Source organism: Stegostoma tigrinum, chromosome 9 (assembly GCF_030684315.1).
Source record: "Stegostoma tigrinum isolate sSteTig4 chromosome 9, sSteTig4.hap1, whole genome shotgun sequence".
Lineage (NCBI taxonomy): Eukaryota > Metazoa > Chordata > Chondrichthyes > Orectolobiformes > Stegostomatidae > Stegostoma > Stegostoma tigrinum.
Genome location: NC_081362.1, coordinates 83,236,703 through 83,253,115, shown reverse-complemented (window position 1 = coordinate 83,253,115; position 16,413 = coordinate 83,236,703). Strand labels below are relative to the sequence as shown.

The window sequence follows — 16,413 nt, the reverse complement described above, 5'->3', positions numbered from 1 at the left end:
AAAAGGGAACAGGATACAGAGTTGAACGGTAGCCCATGATCGTATTGAATGGCAGAGCAGGCTTGAACGGCTAAGTGTATGTTCTTTGTTTCTATTAAATTTCAGCATTTTTTAATCTCCTTAAACAACATTAACTCATCTTTATATAGTACTTGTAACATAATAAAATATCTCAAGACAATTCATAACAGCATTATAAATGACAATATTTGGCTATTAGACAATATAATAATAGCTGATTAAAAATGAGATGCACAAAAGACTTGGATTAGGAGTGTAGCTATTTCAGTGAGTTGTTGGGTTGGAGCAACTTAGAGATAAGGAGGGGAAAACCAATGAAGATATTTGAAAGTGAAAATGAAAATTTTAATAACAATTTTGCTTAACAGGTAGCTAGTGTAAGTCAGTGAACACCAAGTCGATGGGAGAACAGGACTTGTTGCTAATTACGACATGGGTAGCAGAGTTTTAAGAGTAAATTACTGCTGCTGGAATTTGTACCGAAAACAAAATGTGCTGGAAATCTCAGCAGGTCAGGCAGCATGTGTGGGGAGAGAACAGGCAAACATTTTGAGTCTAGATGATTCTTCAGAGCAGATGTGAAGTATGGAGTGAAGGTGTAGAAAGGCTGCACCACTCCACCTCTCCACCCTCCCACCCCACTATTGCATAAATGCTGCCCCTTCTACACTTCTTGTCAGCTCTGCTGAAGAATCATCTAGACTTGAAACATTAGCTTGCTCTCTGTCCATGGATGCTGCTGAACCCACTGTGATTTCCGCATTTTTTGTTTTTGGTAGCAGAACTTTGTTTGGCATAAAGTTTACAGGTGGTAGAGTGCAGGACATTAGCCAGGAATGAATTGCTATTGACAAGTCTTGGGGTAACAAAAGAATGATGTTTTCAACAGAAAATGAACTGGAATGGACAAAGTTGGATAACATTACAGAGGTTGAAATAGATATTTGTGCCATCTGCAAGAATGAGATTGCAAGGTTTTCTCATGGTGAAATGTGATATGGGGTGCAAACTGACAGGCTTAACCTTGCACTGTTGCTTGGGAGATGGGTGAAGTCTGCAGCTGAGGAACAGAATTTGAAGCATGCAAATAATGATTTCTGTCTTCCAAAAACTTAATTTTGAGGAAATTTTTGATTATGAAGTATTGGATCTGGATAAGCAGAAAATAATTTAGCCGCAGTTGAAGAGTTGAGTGAGTTGGTGAGGTAGAAATGGGTATTGTCGGTGTACATGTGAAAAATTGGGCTGAGTTTCTGGGACTCTATTTACATGAGATGAAAGAGGAGGCTATAGATTGATTCTTGGGTGCCATGTGACTTAATGGTGAGCTAGAAAGTAAAGAAGCTGTTTCTGGTTATGTGATAATTAAAGGTATAGCTAGATTAGACAGGTTGAATGACTGGAGAGGCCTTTAAATGAGGCTGATTTGATCAGCTGTGTCAAAGGGTTCACACTGGTCAAGATAGACTAGACTTGACTGTTCTAGTGTACTTTTTGTTTTGTAAAGTAGGATGTCATTTGCAAGTTTGATAAGAAATGTTTCAGCAAAGTCAGAAACCTGGTTGGAAGGATTCATGAATGGAAAGGTGGAAATAGATTTGAGGCAGCATAACTTTCATGATCTTTAGAGAGGCAAGAGAGGTTGGAGAGAGCACAATGGTGTGCTAGGACTGTGGAGTGAAGAATTGATCTGAGAACATGGATGATGGTAGATTTCAAAGACAGAGAACCATTTACAGTATCCACTTACGCAGAGTTCAAAATTAGATTCTGTTGCCACATCCTTCACCAGGAGGCATAAGTGAGCATAGCTTTTTGTTTAACATCAATAACAATTTATAGGTACCCTTTCTTGATCACTTCCTCGTTCCATCTCCATTGATCTGTGGCAAAACAGATAACCTCTTTGTTTTTGCCGCACGATGATTCACAGGAGCAACTGTATTTCTTTATCCTGCTTTTTCATTTAACTTTCTTCCTCTTGGAAGGACTTTCATTTCTTGTCGACATGATGGCTTTTGATTATTCAGTCATGGTAAACCAATGTCTCTCATTGTAAATGAATGAACTGTAGAATATGGTCTCCAAAATACGAAGATAAATCTTGCAGCCTATATTGTGAAATCAGAATTTGATGAATTTACTCGGGTAAACCAAGGCCTCTAACTTAACATACAGGTCATTCAGAACAAAATACAAATTAATTTTCAAACCTAACTGTAGTATAGAGGGTTCTTAATGAGCAACGTAATTCCATAATAAAAATGGAAAGTGCTAGAGGTATTCAGTAGATCTGGCAAAAGCTATAGAGAGAGAGTTAACTTTTCAAGTCAAATATGACTACTTGATGAAATGGCCATCATTTATTCCAAAATACAGAGAAAATCAATTAGAATTTATGTAGGTTTTTCACTTTCATTCAGTTAATTGAGTTGTACACCTTCCACGGCAGGAACTTACTGGATTGTCAGATCCTAGTTGTAAAGATTACCTTCAGGAGGATGAAGATAGTTTCTTCTTATCTTTCCTTTTTATGTCCCAAACACATCAAAGGTGAAATAGCATTATTAAGTGGATAAAAATCGTACTAAACTGAATTGCAACATATTTGAAAGAGATTAATTCTTTACAACTAGCAGCGTGCATTTGGACTGCATGGAATGATAACATTTAGAAGGATGAGAGGGGATCTGATTGAGGCGTATAAAATTATTAAGGGATTGGACACTCTGGAGGCAGGAAGCATTCTTCCGCTGATGGGTGAGTCTAGAACCAGAGGACACAGTTTAAAAAGAAGGGGTAGGCCATTTAGAACAGAGTTGAGGAAAAACTTCTTCACCCAGAGTGGTGGATGTATGGAATGCTCTGCCCCAGAAGGCAGTGGAGGCCAAGTCTCTGGATACTTTCAAGAAAGAGATAGATAGAGTTCTTAAAGATAGTGGAATCAAGGGTTGTGGGGATAAGGCAGGAACAAAATAGTGATTGTGGATAATCAGCCATGATCATAATGAATGGTGGTGCTGGCTCGAAGTGTCGAATGGCCTACTCCAGCACCTATCGTCTATTGTCTATTTCTTTTAATACATTCTAAAGAATGTTCAAATTATCTTTTTAGTTTTATATTACTTGTTTTGTAAAAACCATAGTGATGAAATAAATTGTTTTATGGAAGTAACTTTTTTCATGTACACTGATTACATAGTTTAGGAAGCTGCTAGCATCAATCTTCATTTATGGAATATGAATACTTTCAAGCTAGTCTATCAAAGTAGATCACGTGTACACAGTCTAAAGCATTGCGAGACACAAAAAAACAGCAGAAGCTTTAACCTTTAAAGTCCCAGCTCTATATCCTGGAATGTGATAGGATGATGAGTAATCCAACACTTCAGTTGTGGTGCAGAGTTGTATTTGTAGGTTCATAGCCATGATTTTCCATAGACTTGATACAGCCCAAAGGCAATTCAATCGCCAAATTAACCTTGATAACAAACTGAGGCTGGATGAACACAGCAGGCCAAGCTCCTGAGATGCTGCTTGGCCTGCTGTGTTCATCCAGCCTCACAGTTTGTTATCTTGGAATTCTCCAGCATCTGCAGTTCCCATTATCTCTGACACCAAATTAACCTTGACCATTCTTAAACAGTCTGGCAACAGGTTAGAGAGGATTGGTGCCTGAAAGTGTGCCTTGATCTGATCTGACACTAAACTGGAGTTTACAAAATAATGCTATGGGAACAGCTAAGAAATGAATTGGAAACCAAATTGTTTTCTTCTCTACTCTATACATATTGTTATCAATAAAGTTGTTATTCATCTATACCAGAGGAGAAATTTCAAATCTAATAATTGCATAAATAAGAGTAGCTTGCTTGGAAGCTCAATTTGCCAGATCTTTGTAGAGCAAGAAGAGCTACAATGCCGATTTATGCTGCAACTGTGTCAATCAGCAATATGTCCACACCAATTCTGTCACTGGCCTCATGAAATTTCTAATGGCATGGTATTTGAATGGCCGTAGATTCATAGAGTTAGTGATGTGTTTATTCTTTGCTTTTCATAATATAGTATCATGAGATAACAACAGAACAAAATAAATGGTCAGTGATAACATGCACTACAAAGTGAAAAAGGCTGACATTAAATTAATGTAGCTAATGAATTATTATATTAATAATTAATACAATTAAAAGTTTGACGTCTGCAGGAGAAACAGCATGATACAGAAAGCAATACTTCATTCCTTTGTCTCTAATGACAGCGGATATTTTTATTTGTCACAATCACCCAACAGGGTTGTGCAGAATCTGTACGACACTTACCTTTATTGGTCAGTGCATTGAGTATAGGAGTTGGAAGGTCATGTTGTGGCTATACAGGACATTGGTTAGACCACTTTTGGAAGACTGCATTCAATTCTGTTGTACCTGCCGTAGGAAAGACGTTGTAAAACTTGAAGAGATTCTACAAGGATGTTGCCAGGCTTGAGCTATAGGGAGAGGCTGAGTGGGCGGAAGTTATGAGGGGCATGGATAGGGTACATAGACAAGGCCTTTTCTCTAAGGTGGCCCAGAGGAGCGGGGTGGCGGAGGGGGAGTCTTGAACTAGACGGCATAGATCTCAAGTGAGAGGGGAAAGATTTAACGGAGATCTGAGGGGCGACTTTTTCATGCAGAAGGTGGAGCATGTATAGAATGAGCTGCCAGAGGAGGAGGTGGTGGCAGCTGGTAAAATTACAACACTTAAAAGGCATCTGGATGGGTACATGAATAGGAAGGGTTTAGAGGGATATGGACTAAATGCTCGCAAACTGGACTAGATTAATGTAGGATATCTGGTTGTCATGGATGAGTTGCATCAGAAGGTCTCTTTCCATGCTGTATGTCTTTATGAATCTATGATAACAAGTATTGGTTTAATTATGAAAGTTGATATTTTTGAATATGCAAAAATACAAAACACAACTTTCTTTTTAATTTATTTTTAGGATGTATTTGATGTGAGCAAGATTGCACTTATTGCTATTTTCATTACTTTCAGAAAATGATTGACCACCTTTAGGAAGCATTACTGTCATTTATCTGGTAGGACTCTTAAAATGTTAAATAAAGTCCTGGGATTTTGGTCCAGTGCCAGTGTCAGTGAATGAATGGCAGTGTATGCCATATCAGTTTGGTGTTCACCTAACAGAAATTTGAAGGTTATGGTAAATTGCATGATCCTCTATTGCATGACAGTAAAGATTGTAGGCCTAAAAGATTATTTCTGAAGAAAGTTTAACAAGTTGTCACACTTTATATGTAAATAGCATTTACTGCAGACTCGATACAGTGGTGGAGAGGATGGACGTTCAATCTGTTGGGAAGGATGCAGATGAAATGAACAGCTTTTGATTTGGATGGCCCTGAGGCTCTTGGCTAGTAGTTGTTGTTATTGATGGCCATGATAGTAACCAGTAATGAAAAATTACTTTTTCTGAAAATGCAATTTTGATGCATCAGGTTCATTTGAAGCCTTGGTGCAGGGATGACTGGAAAATAGGAAGCCTACAAAAACGAGATAATGAGTCCAGAGATGGTATGTTCCCAATAGGTTGAAGGGCAAGGCTGTTGAGTGTAGGGTATGTTGGATGACTAAAGAAACTGAGGTTTTGGTCAAGAAAAGAAGGAAGCGCATGTCAGGTATAGACAGCAGAGATTAATTCAATCCTGAGAAGAGTATTAAGGTAGTAGCAGTAGACTTAGGAGCGAAATCAGGAGGACAAACAGGGACATGAGATAGCTTTGGCAAATAAGGTTGAGGGAATCCAAAGAGCTTCTCCAAATACATTTAATGACAAAAGGGTAGCTAGGGAAGAAATAGTGCCCCATAAAGATCGGCAAGGTCACCTATGTGTGGAACCACAAGAAATGGGCGAGATACTAAATGAGTATTTTGCATCAGTGTTTATTGTGGAGAAGGATATGGAAGACATAGAATGTGGGGAAATAAATAGTGATAGCTTGAAAAATATCTATATTACAGAGGAAGAGGTGCTAGATGGCTTAAAATGCATGAAGGTGGATAAATTCCCAGGACCTGGTCAAGTGTACCCTAGAAGCTAGGGAAGTGATTGTCTTGGCCCTTTGCTGAGATATTTGTATCATTGATAGCCACAGGTGAGGTTCCAGAAAACTGGAGGTTAGCTAACCTGGTGTTACTATTTAAGAAAGGTGGTAAGGAAAAGCCAGGAAACTGTAGACTGATGAGCCTGACATCGGTGGTGGGCAAGTTGTTGGAGGGGATCATGAGGGACAGGATTTACATGTATTTGAAAAGGCAAGAACTGATGAGGGATAGTCAATGTGGCTTTGTGTATGGGTGATCAGCGTCTCACTAACTTATTTGAGTTTTTGAAGAAGTAATGAAGAGGATTGAGGGCAGAGTGGTGGATGTAATCTGTATGGATTTCTGTAAGGCATTTGACAAGATTCCTCATGGTAGACTGGTTAGCAAGGTTCAGTCACATGGAATACAGGGAAAACTAGCCATTTGGCTACAGAACTGGCTTGAAGGTAGAAGACAGAGGCTGGTGGTAGAGGGTTGCTTTTCAGACTGGAGGCCAGTGACCAGCGCTGTGCCACAAGAGTTGGTGTTGAATCCTTTTAATAATTTATATCAATGATGTGGATGTAAACATAGGAGGTATGGTTAGCAAGTTTTCAGATGACACCAAAATTGGAGGTGTAGAGGACAGCGAAGAAGGTTACTCCAGAGTACAGTGGGATCTTGATCCGATGGTCAAATGGGCTGAGGAGTTTAATTTAGATAAACGTGAGATCCTGCATTTTGGAAAGGCTTATACACTTAATGGTAAGGTCCTGGAGAGTATTGTTGAACAAAGAGACCTTGGGGTGGTGGTTCATAGTTCCTTGAAAGTGGATTTGCAGGTGTTTAGAATAGTGGAGAAGGTGTTTGGTATGCTTCTGTTTATTGGTCAGTGTATTGAGTGTAGGAGTTGTGAGGTCATGTTGCAGCTGCACAGAACGGTGGTTAGGCCACTTTTGGAATACTGCAAATAATTCTGGTCTCCCTGCTATAGGAAGAATGTTGTGAAACTTGAAAGGATCCAGAAAAGATTGACAAGGATATTGCCAGGATTAGAGTGTTTGAGCTATGGGGAGAGGTTGGATAAGCTGGGGCTATTTACCTTGGAGTGCCAGAGTCTGAGGGGTGACTGTACAGAGGTTTATAAAATGATGAGGGGCATGGATTGGGTGAATAGCCAAAGTCTTTTCCCCAGGGTGGGGGGAGCTCAGAACTACAGGGCATAGGTTTAAGGTGAGAGGGGAAAGACTTGAAAGGATCCTAAGGGGCAACTTTTTCAAGCAGAGGGTGGTGCATGTATGGAATGAGCTGTTAAAGTGGTGGAGGTTGGTGCAATAACAACATTTAAAAGACATCTGGATGGGCATATGAATAGGAAAGGTTTAAGAGGAATATGGGCCAAATGCTGGCAAGTGGGACTAGATTTATTTAGGATATCTGGTTGGGATGGACAAGTTGGACTGAAGGGTTGATTTCTGTGCTGGTCATCTCTATGACTATGACTCTAGTAGTGGGTATTAATTGAGGGACTTGACTAAAAGAGTAAAGGGGTATTGTGGAAATTTGATCGAGGCAACTAGATTTTGCACGAAGTAATTACTGACGTTTTTAAGTGGCACCTAGTTATGAATGTAGAAGAACACAGATCATCAGTAATCAGTCACACTTCTGACCCTATAATGGCAGAATGTCAGTGTTAAAGCATTTCAAGATGGGGACTAATTTGAAATTTTAAATCCATCTTTTCAACATTTTACTTTGACTGAAGATTTTACATTTGTTCTTGGAATGTGACAGTTGACTCACGAAGCCTAACTATTGTTGCACCTGGCTTTGCTTCATCTATAAAAGTCAGATTCACAGAAACAAGAATGATAAAATTATCAACTTCACATTACTTGGAGATCGTAGCAAATTTCAGAACTTATCAATATAGAGCACGAGTCAAAATCTTTTTTTTTCTGAGATGTTAGTAAACTTGGAAACTGATGATTTCGGTGAAATGCATTTAGGCTATTTTAAATTTTTAACAGCACAAACAATTTCAGTTTTGACTTGTCATTAGAAGATCCAAATACATCTGTTGCCTTGTGACACATCATCAAAGTTTTACACATGTTGATACATTTGTGTGAATTCTTTAACTGGAAATATTGTAATTTTTCCCTGCTGTATTTCAATGTGAGCCATCCTGCCGGATGGTAACAATGATACTTATTCTGTATGTCACACACTTTCCTTTTTTAAAAAAAAAATCCACCAAGCATATTGAGCCAATTTTTGTTTTCATTGAGCAAAGGGTCTGTAGAATATTAATTAGGACTGCAATTCGTTTTATGCTACGCATGTTTAAGTGGAATCTTAACACACTTGGTAGGCTCTTTTTGATGAATGATGTATTTATCAGTCTTGAGGCATGTTTATCTATTTAAAGTTGTTTTAAACATTTTATAAATGCACTTAGGCAGCCCATATATTTAGATTGCTGTAACTCATCCTGACTATTATTGTAAGTACACAAACTTTTTCCCACTTGCATTGGATTGCATACATAAAATATGTGGCAGAGAAACAGACCATTTGACCCACATTTATGCTTTACTTGAGCCCTGTTCCATCATTCCAGATCATCTGACCTGAAGAGGTTTAATGGGAGTGTTTAAAATCATGAAAGGTTTTAATAGTGTAATTAAAGTCAAGCTGTTTTCAATGGCTGAAGAGTTAATAACCAAATAGTATAGAAATGAGGTGTCATTAGAACCATAGAATTCCGACAGCCTGGAAGCATGCCATTTGGCCCAACAAGTCCACACTGCCCCTCTGAAGAGCATCCCATCCAGACCCACAACCCCTAATTTCCCATTGTCTAACCCACCTAACCTAAACACCCCTAGGCACTATGAGCACTTTTGGCATGTCCAATCCACCTACCCTAGGAGGAAACTGGAGCACCCACTGGAAACCCACGCAGACATGGGGAGAATGTGCAGACTCCACACAGACAGCCGTCCATGGCTGGAATTGAATCTGGGTCCCTGGTGTTGAGGCAGCAGTGCTAACTACTGAGCCACTCAGATTTATCAGGCATGACCACCTCTTAAAGAAGCCGTGCTGACTCAGCTCCTAAATTGCCACAGGACCCAGTGAGACTCAAACTCACGACTCCTGGTTTATAAGACCAGTGCTCTAACCTCTGAGCTATAGAGCTATGTAATGGACAAAAGAACCAGAGGCAAAACAAGGATCAAATTTCTATGCAGTGAATAGTTACACTTTGGAATGTACTACCTGAAAGGGTTGTGGATGTGGATTCAATATTAATTTACAAAAGAGTTTTCAAAGAGGGGAAGAAATATTGAAGGGTATCAGGAAAAAGTGGGAAGTGGGACTAGTTGATTTGCTGTTCAAAGTAGCTAGCGTTGACTCAGTGAGCTAACTGACCTCCCCCTGTGCTGTACTATTCCAGTAATGAAGGAATTCACCTCACATTTGCGTTTCTCCCTGCCCTGTTGAGCTTTAGCATGTTATCTCCTTTTTCATTCAGTGATGGTAGTGGGTTGTCTAAAAATGGGAAGAGTGCAAAACAGATGCAACCTTTATTGAATGTTGAACCTTTTTGTGCCACAGAATTTGGATGTTTTGGCTTTTGTGGCTGAGTACAAATGCTGGGTGCGATACAACCACTATTCAATTGAAAGCAATGCAGAAAATAATTTCAACTGTACTATTGCAAAGGAACACAGAGAAAATTGGAGTAGGGATCCACCATTCAACCCTTCAAGCATGCTCAACCGTTCAGTATGATCATGGCTTATCATCTAATTCAGAACCCTATTCTCAATCTCTTAATTTCCTTTTGATCCCTTTACCTCTAAGAACTATGTCTGACTCTTCCTTGAAAACGTTCGATGTTCACTTTAATCCCTGCATGATAGTGAGATCCACATTCTTGCCACTGTTTTTAGTTAAAATCCACATTGTCAGTGTACAAAATGAAGAGTAATGGTTCCAGCACTGATCTTTGTGAAATGCCATTTTGCTCTACTCTGCATGATTACTCTTAATCCCTATTTTCTGCATTCTAACAATCCATCCCAGATTAGATCCCAGTGTTATTGTCTAATAGTTGTTAGAGTTGTTTGCTTGCAAAATGAATTTGCCTACTTTGCACAGTTCTCCTTGTAACATTTTAAAACAAGGGGCAAAACTGGAAAGATAACCAGTATTTGAACTCTATAAGTCATAAATGACACAAAGGTAATTTTAAAAGGAGGACTTAACATCGTCAGTGTGCCTCCGGTGAAGTGTTGGTGTTGTGTCACGCTTGTTATTTATATGCTGTGGTTTGTTGGGTGGTTGGCATTACTTCCGGTTCTGTTTTTCAGGGGTTTGTATATCAGGTCCAGTTCAATGTGGTTGTTGATGGAATTCCCTATGGAATACCAGGCCTCCAGGAATTTGCTGGCATGTCTCTGATTGGCGTGTGCTATTATGGATGTGGTGTCCTAGTCAAATTTGTGTCCTTTGTCCGTGTGTATTGAGACCAGTGGGAATGGGTCGTGTCTCTTGGAGACTAGTTGGTGTTCATGTATCTTTATTGTCAGCGTTCTTCCAGTTTGGCCTATGTAATGTTTCTCACAGTCCTTGCATGATAGTTTTTGTATATTACATTAGTTTTATTGGTTGTGGGTATGGGATCTTTTATGTTTATCAGTAACTGTTGCAGGGTGGTTGTTGATTCGTGGACTACCCTGATACCTATGGGTCTGAATAGACTTGTGGTCATTGTTGATATGTCTCTGATGTACAATAGGGTGTCTATTGTGTCTTGCTGTGTTGTGTTGTCTTGTAGTCTGTCACGGAGGTAATGGCAGATTGTGCTTTTTGGGTCATTCCTTTCAAAAACTCTGTATAAGTGCTCCTGTTCTGCTTTGCGCAATTCCGTGTTGCTGCAGTGTGTTGTGGTCCATTTGAATAATGTCCTGATGCAGCTCCATTTATGGGTGTTGTGGTGGTTGCTGGAGTAATTAAGTATCTGGTCCATACGTGTGGTCTTTCTGGAGTTTCTAGCCTGGAGTTTCCTGTTCTTGTGTTCTAACATGTCTGGGAAGGGTAGTTGGTTATTGGAATAAAATTCACAAAAGAAGAAGAAAATCGTGAGGATGTTGTTTTGTGTTGGTGCGCTTCTTCTAGTCTTGTGCATTTGATACACGAAGGTGTCATCTGCATAGCTGACCCAGAGTTTGGGTTGTATATTGGGAAGCGCCACAACCTGGAACACACTCTATTTTTACAGATGATTTAGCAATAGATGAAGTCAAGGAAGTGAGAGTTTGTGCATTTATGTGTATAAAACAGCATGGAATTTGCAAATTAAATATTGTCCTTTTCCTTCAGGCTTAAATATCAAAAATGTTCAGAGACGTGTAGGCACAAGTGCATTAATCAGTGCTTTCAACAGAAAGGAAGCGAGAACAGGTCTTGAAGTGCTGCAGATGGATTATACTGACTCTGTGAAAACACTACAGTTCAAATGCTTCTGAGCTAGATTAAAGGATATCTGCAACCATACTTGATACAAAAAATGCACAGGAAATAATGAATAATGTAAATACAGGCACCCTTGAAATCCAGTTCTGTGAGGCAAGGGAGAGAAAAAGCACAGTGTGTATCTTTTGTCATGTTGAAAATTCAAGCTGTATGTTTTTCTTGTTGTTTAACAACTGGAATACTTAATTGTAGAGAAGATGAAAGGAAATAGTAAAAAAAGAAGCTATGCAGGCAAAGCGCTGATATTTGGGTAAACATTTTTTGTCTACCTGTAAGAATGTAAGGTAAATATGTTAGATTATGTAACTCACAATATGTGAAGAGTCACTTCGTGGCACAGAACTTGGATGTTGCCAAAAAAGCAAATGTGTTGCCAAAGCTTTCTATTTTGCAGTTATCAGGATGAACCTAAGACAGTAAATTTCAAATGATAACACTTTACAGTATGTGAGGAAAAAAACGTTAGTGGTTAGCATGTTTACTGATTGGCTGAGGTATTCTTATGGAGAAGGCAACCAGGAACTATAGATAATAAAATGTGAGGCTGGATGAACACAGAGGGCCAAGCAGCATCTCAGGAGCACAAAAGCTGACGTTTCGGGCCAGGACCCTTCTTCAGAGAGGGGGATGGGGTGAGGGTTCTGGAATAAATAGGGAGAGAGGGGGAGGTGGACCGAAGATGGAGAGAAAAGAAGATAGGTGGGGAGGTAGGAAGGTGATCGGTCAGTCCAGGGAAGACGGACAGGTCAAGGAGGTGGGATGAGGTTAGTAGGTAGGAGATGGGGGTGCGGCTTGGGGTGGGAGGAAGGGATGGGTGAGAGGAAGAACAGGTTAGGGAGGCAGAGACAGGTTGGACTGGTTTTGGGATGCAGTGGGTGGAGGGGAAGAGCTGGGCTGGTTGTGTGGTGCAGTGGGGGGAGGGGATGAACTGGGCTGGTTTAGGGATGCGGTGGGGGAAGGGGAGATTTTGAAGCTGGTGAAGTCCACATTGATACCATTAGGCTGCAGGGTTCCCAAGCGGAATGAGTTGCTGTTCCTGCAACCTTCGGGTGGCATCATTGTGGCAGTGCAGGAGGCCCATGATGGACATGTCATCTAAAGAATGGGAGGGGGAGTGGAAATGGTTTGCGACTGGGAGGTGCAGTTGTTTGTTGCGAACTGAGCGGAGGTGTTCTGCAAAGCGGTCCCCAAGCTTCTGCTTGGTTTCCCCAATGTAGAGGAAGCCACACCGGGTACAGTGGATGCAGTATACCATATTGGCAGATGTGCAGGTGAACCTCTGCTTAATGTGGAATGTCATCTTGGGGCCTGGGATAGGGGTGAGGGAGGTAGTGTGGGGGCAAGTGTAGCATTTCCTGCGGTTGCAGGGGAAGGTGCCGGGTGTGGTGGGGTTGGAGGGCAGTGTGGAGCGAACAAGGGAGTCACGGAGAGAGTGGTCTCTCCAGAAAGCAGACAGGGGTGGGGATGGAAAAATGTCTGGGTGGTGGGGTCGGATTGTAGATGGCGGAAGTGTCGGATGATAATGCGTTGTATCCGGAGGTTGGTGGGGTGGTGTGTGAGAACGAGGGGGATCCTCTTTGGGCGGTTGTGGCGGGGGCAGGGTGTGAGGGATGTGTTGCGGGAAATGCGGGAGACGCGGGCAAGAGCGTTCTCGATCACTGTGGGGGGGAAAGTTGCGGTCCTTGAAGAACTTGGACATCTGGGATGTGCGGGAGTGGAATGTCTTATCGTGGGAGCAGATGCGGCAGAGGCGGAGGAATTGGGAATAGGGGATGGGATTTTTGCAGGAGTGTGGGTGGGAGGAGGTGTATTCTAGGTAGCTGTGGGAGTCGGTGGGCTTGAAATGGACCTCAGTGACAAGCTGGTTGCCTGAGATGGAGACTGAGAGATCCAGGAAGGTGAGGGATGTGCTGGAGATGGCCCAGGTGAACTGAAGGTTGGAGTGGAAGGTGTTGGTGAAGTGGATGAACTGTTCGAGCTCCTCTGGGGAGCAAGATGCGGCGCCGATACAGTCACCAATGTACCGGAGGAAGAGGTGGGGTTTGGAGCCTGTGTAGGTGCGGAAGAGGGACTGTTCCACATAACCTACAGGCATAGCTGTGTCCCATGCGGGTGCCCATGGCCTCCCCCTTAGTCTGTAGGAAGTGGGAGGAGTCGAAAGGGAAGTTGTTGAGTGTGAGGACGAGTTCGGCTAGGCGAATGAGGGTGTCGGTGGAGCGGGACTGGTCGGGCCTGCGGGACAGGAAGAAGCGGAGGGCCTTGAGGCCATCTGCATGCGGAATGCAGGTGTATAGGGACTGGACGTCCATGGTGAAGATGAGGTGTTGGGGGCCAGGGAATTGGAAGTCTTGGAGGAGGTGCAGGGCGTGGGTGGTGTCACGGACGTAGGTAGGGAGTTCCAGGATCAAAGGGGAGAAAATGGAGGGAACAATGAGGTTGGAGGCTGTGGGTGGGAGGTTCCCTGAGGTGATGAGGTCATGAATGGTGTTGGATATGGCCCCAAAATCCACAAACCTGCCTGCCCTGGTTCACCCATCGTCTCAGCCTGCTTCTGCCCCACCGAACTCATCTCCACCTATCTGGACTCCATTTTCTCCCCTTTGGTCCAGGAACTCCCCGTCTACGTCCGTGACACCACCCACGCCCTCCACCTCCTCCAGGACTTCCAATTCCCTGGCCCCCAACACCTCATCTTCACCATGGACGTCCAGTCCCTATACATCTGTATTCCGCATGCAGATGGCCTCAAGGCCCTCTCGCTTCTTCCTGCCCTAAAGGCCCGACCAGTCCCCCTCCACTGACACCCTCATCTGCCTAGCCGAACACGTCCTCACCCTCAACAACTTCTCTTTTGACTCCTCCCACTTCCTACAGACTAAGGGGGTGGCCATGGGCACCCGCATGGGCCCCAGCTATGCCTGCCTCTTTGTAGGTTATGTGGAACAGTCCCTCTTCTGCACCTACACAGGCCCCAAACCCCGCCTCTTCCTCCGGTACATTGATGACTGTATCCGCGCCGCCTCTTGCTCCCCAGAGGAGCTCGAACAGTTCATCCACTTCACCAACACCTTCCACCCCAACCTTCAGTTCACCTGGGCCATCTCCAGCACATCCCTCACCTTCCTGGACCTCTCAGTCTCCATCTCAGGCAACCAGCTTGTCACTGATGTCCATTTCAAGCCCACCGACTCCCACAGCTACCTAGAATACACCACCTCCCACCCACCCTCCTGCAAAAATCCCATCCCCTATTCCCAATTTCTCCGCCTCTGCCGCATCTGCTCCCACGATAAGACATTCCACTCCCGCACATCCCAGATGTCCAAGTTCTTCAAGGGCCGCAACTTTCCCCCCCACAGTGATCGAGAACGCCCTTGACCGTGTCTCCCGCATTTCCCACAACACATCCCTCACACTCTGCCCCTGCCTCAACCGCCCAACGAGGATCCCTCTTGCTCTCACACACCACCCCACCAACCTCCGGATACAACGCATCATCCTCCAACACTTCCGCCATCTACAATCCGACCCCACCACCCTAGACGTTTTTCCATCCCCACCCCTGTCTGCTTTCTGGAGAGACCACTCTCTCCGTGACTCCCTTGTTCACTCCACACTGCCCTCCAACCCCACCACACCCGGCACCTTCCCCTGCAACCGCAGGAAATGCTACACTTGCCCCCACACCACCTCCCTCACCCCTATCCCAGGCCCCAAGATGACATTCCACATTAAGCAGAGGTTCACCTGCACATCTGCCAATGTGGTATACTGCATCCACTGTATCCGGTGTGGCTCCCTCTACATTGGGGAAATCAAGCGGAGGCTTGGGGACCGCTTTGCAGAACACCTCCGCTCGGTTCGCAACAAACAACTACACCTCCCAGTCGCAAACCATTTCCACTCCCCCTCCCATTCTTTAGATGACATGTCCATCATGGGCCTCCTGCAGTGCCACAATGATGCCACCCGAAGGTTGCAGGAACAGCAACTCATATTCCGCTTGGGAACCCTGCAGCCTAATGGTATCAATGTGGACTTCACCACCTTCAAAATCTCCCCTTCCCCCACCGCATCCCTAAACCAGCCCAGTTCGTCCCCTCCCCCCACTTCATCACAGAACCAGCCCAGCTCTTCCCCTCCACCCACTGCATCCCAAAACCAGTCCAACCTGTCTCTGCCTCCCTAACCTGTTCTTCCTCTCACCATTCCTTCCTCCTACCCCAAGCCGCGCCCCCATCTCCTATCTACTGACCTCATCCCACCTCCTTGACCTGTCCGTCTTCCCTGGACTGACCTATCCCCTCCCTACCTCCCCACCTATACTCTCTCCACCTATCTTCTTTTCTCTCCATCTTCAGTCTGCCTCCCCCTCTCTCCCTATTTATTCCAGAATCCTCACCCCAACCCCCTCTCTGATGAAGGGTCTAGGCCCGAAACGTCAGCTTTTGTGCTCCTGAGATGCTGCTGGGCCTGCTGTGTTCATCCAGCCTCACATTTTATTATTTTGGATTCTCCAGCATCTGCCGTTTCCATTATCTCTGATACAATTTTAACCAGGAACTATAGATCCCCAAGCCTCCAGGTAACTTGAAAAATGTGCAAAGCTTGAATGTATTCTTCTTGCACAGAGTTTGTTCATTTGCAGCAAACAGGTCCATACATATTAGACACAAAAAAAACTGCCGATGCTGGAATCCAAGGTAGATAGGCAGGAGGTTGGAAGAACACAGCAAACCAGGCAGCGTTTGGAGG

General features: G+C 43.4%; 1 protein-coding gene across 3 annotated transcripts in view; it reads left to right on the top strand.

Annotated features, from left to right (window-relative positions):
* LOC125454772 (fasciculation and elongation protein zeta-2-like) overlaps positions 1–16,413 on the top strand; it is a 126,304-nt gene that overhangs the window by 78,484 nt on the left and 31,407 nt on the right. The window lies entirely within an intron of this gene.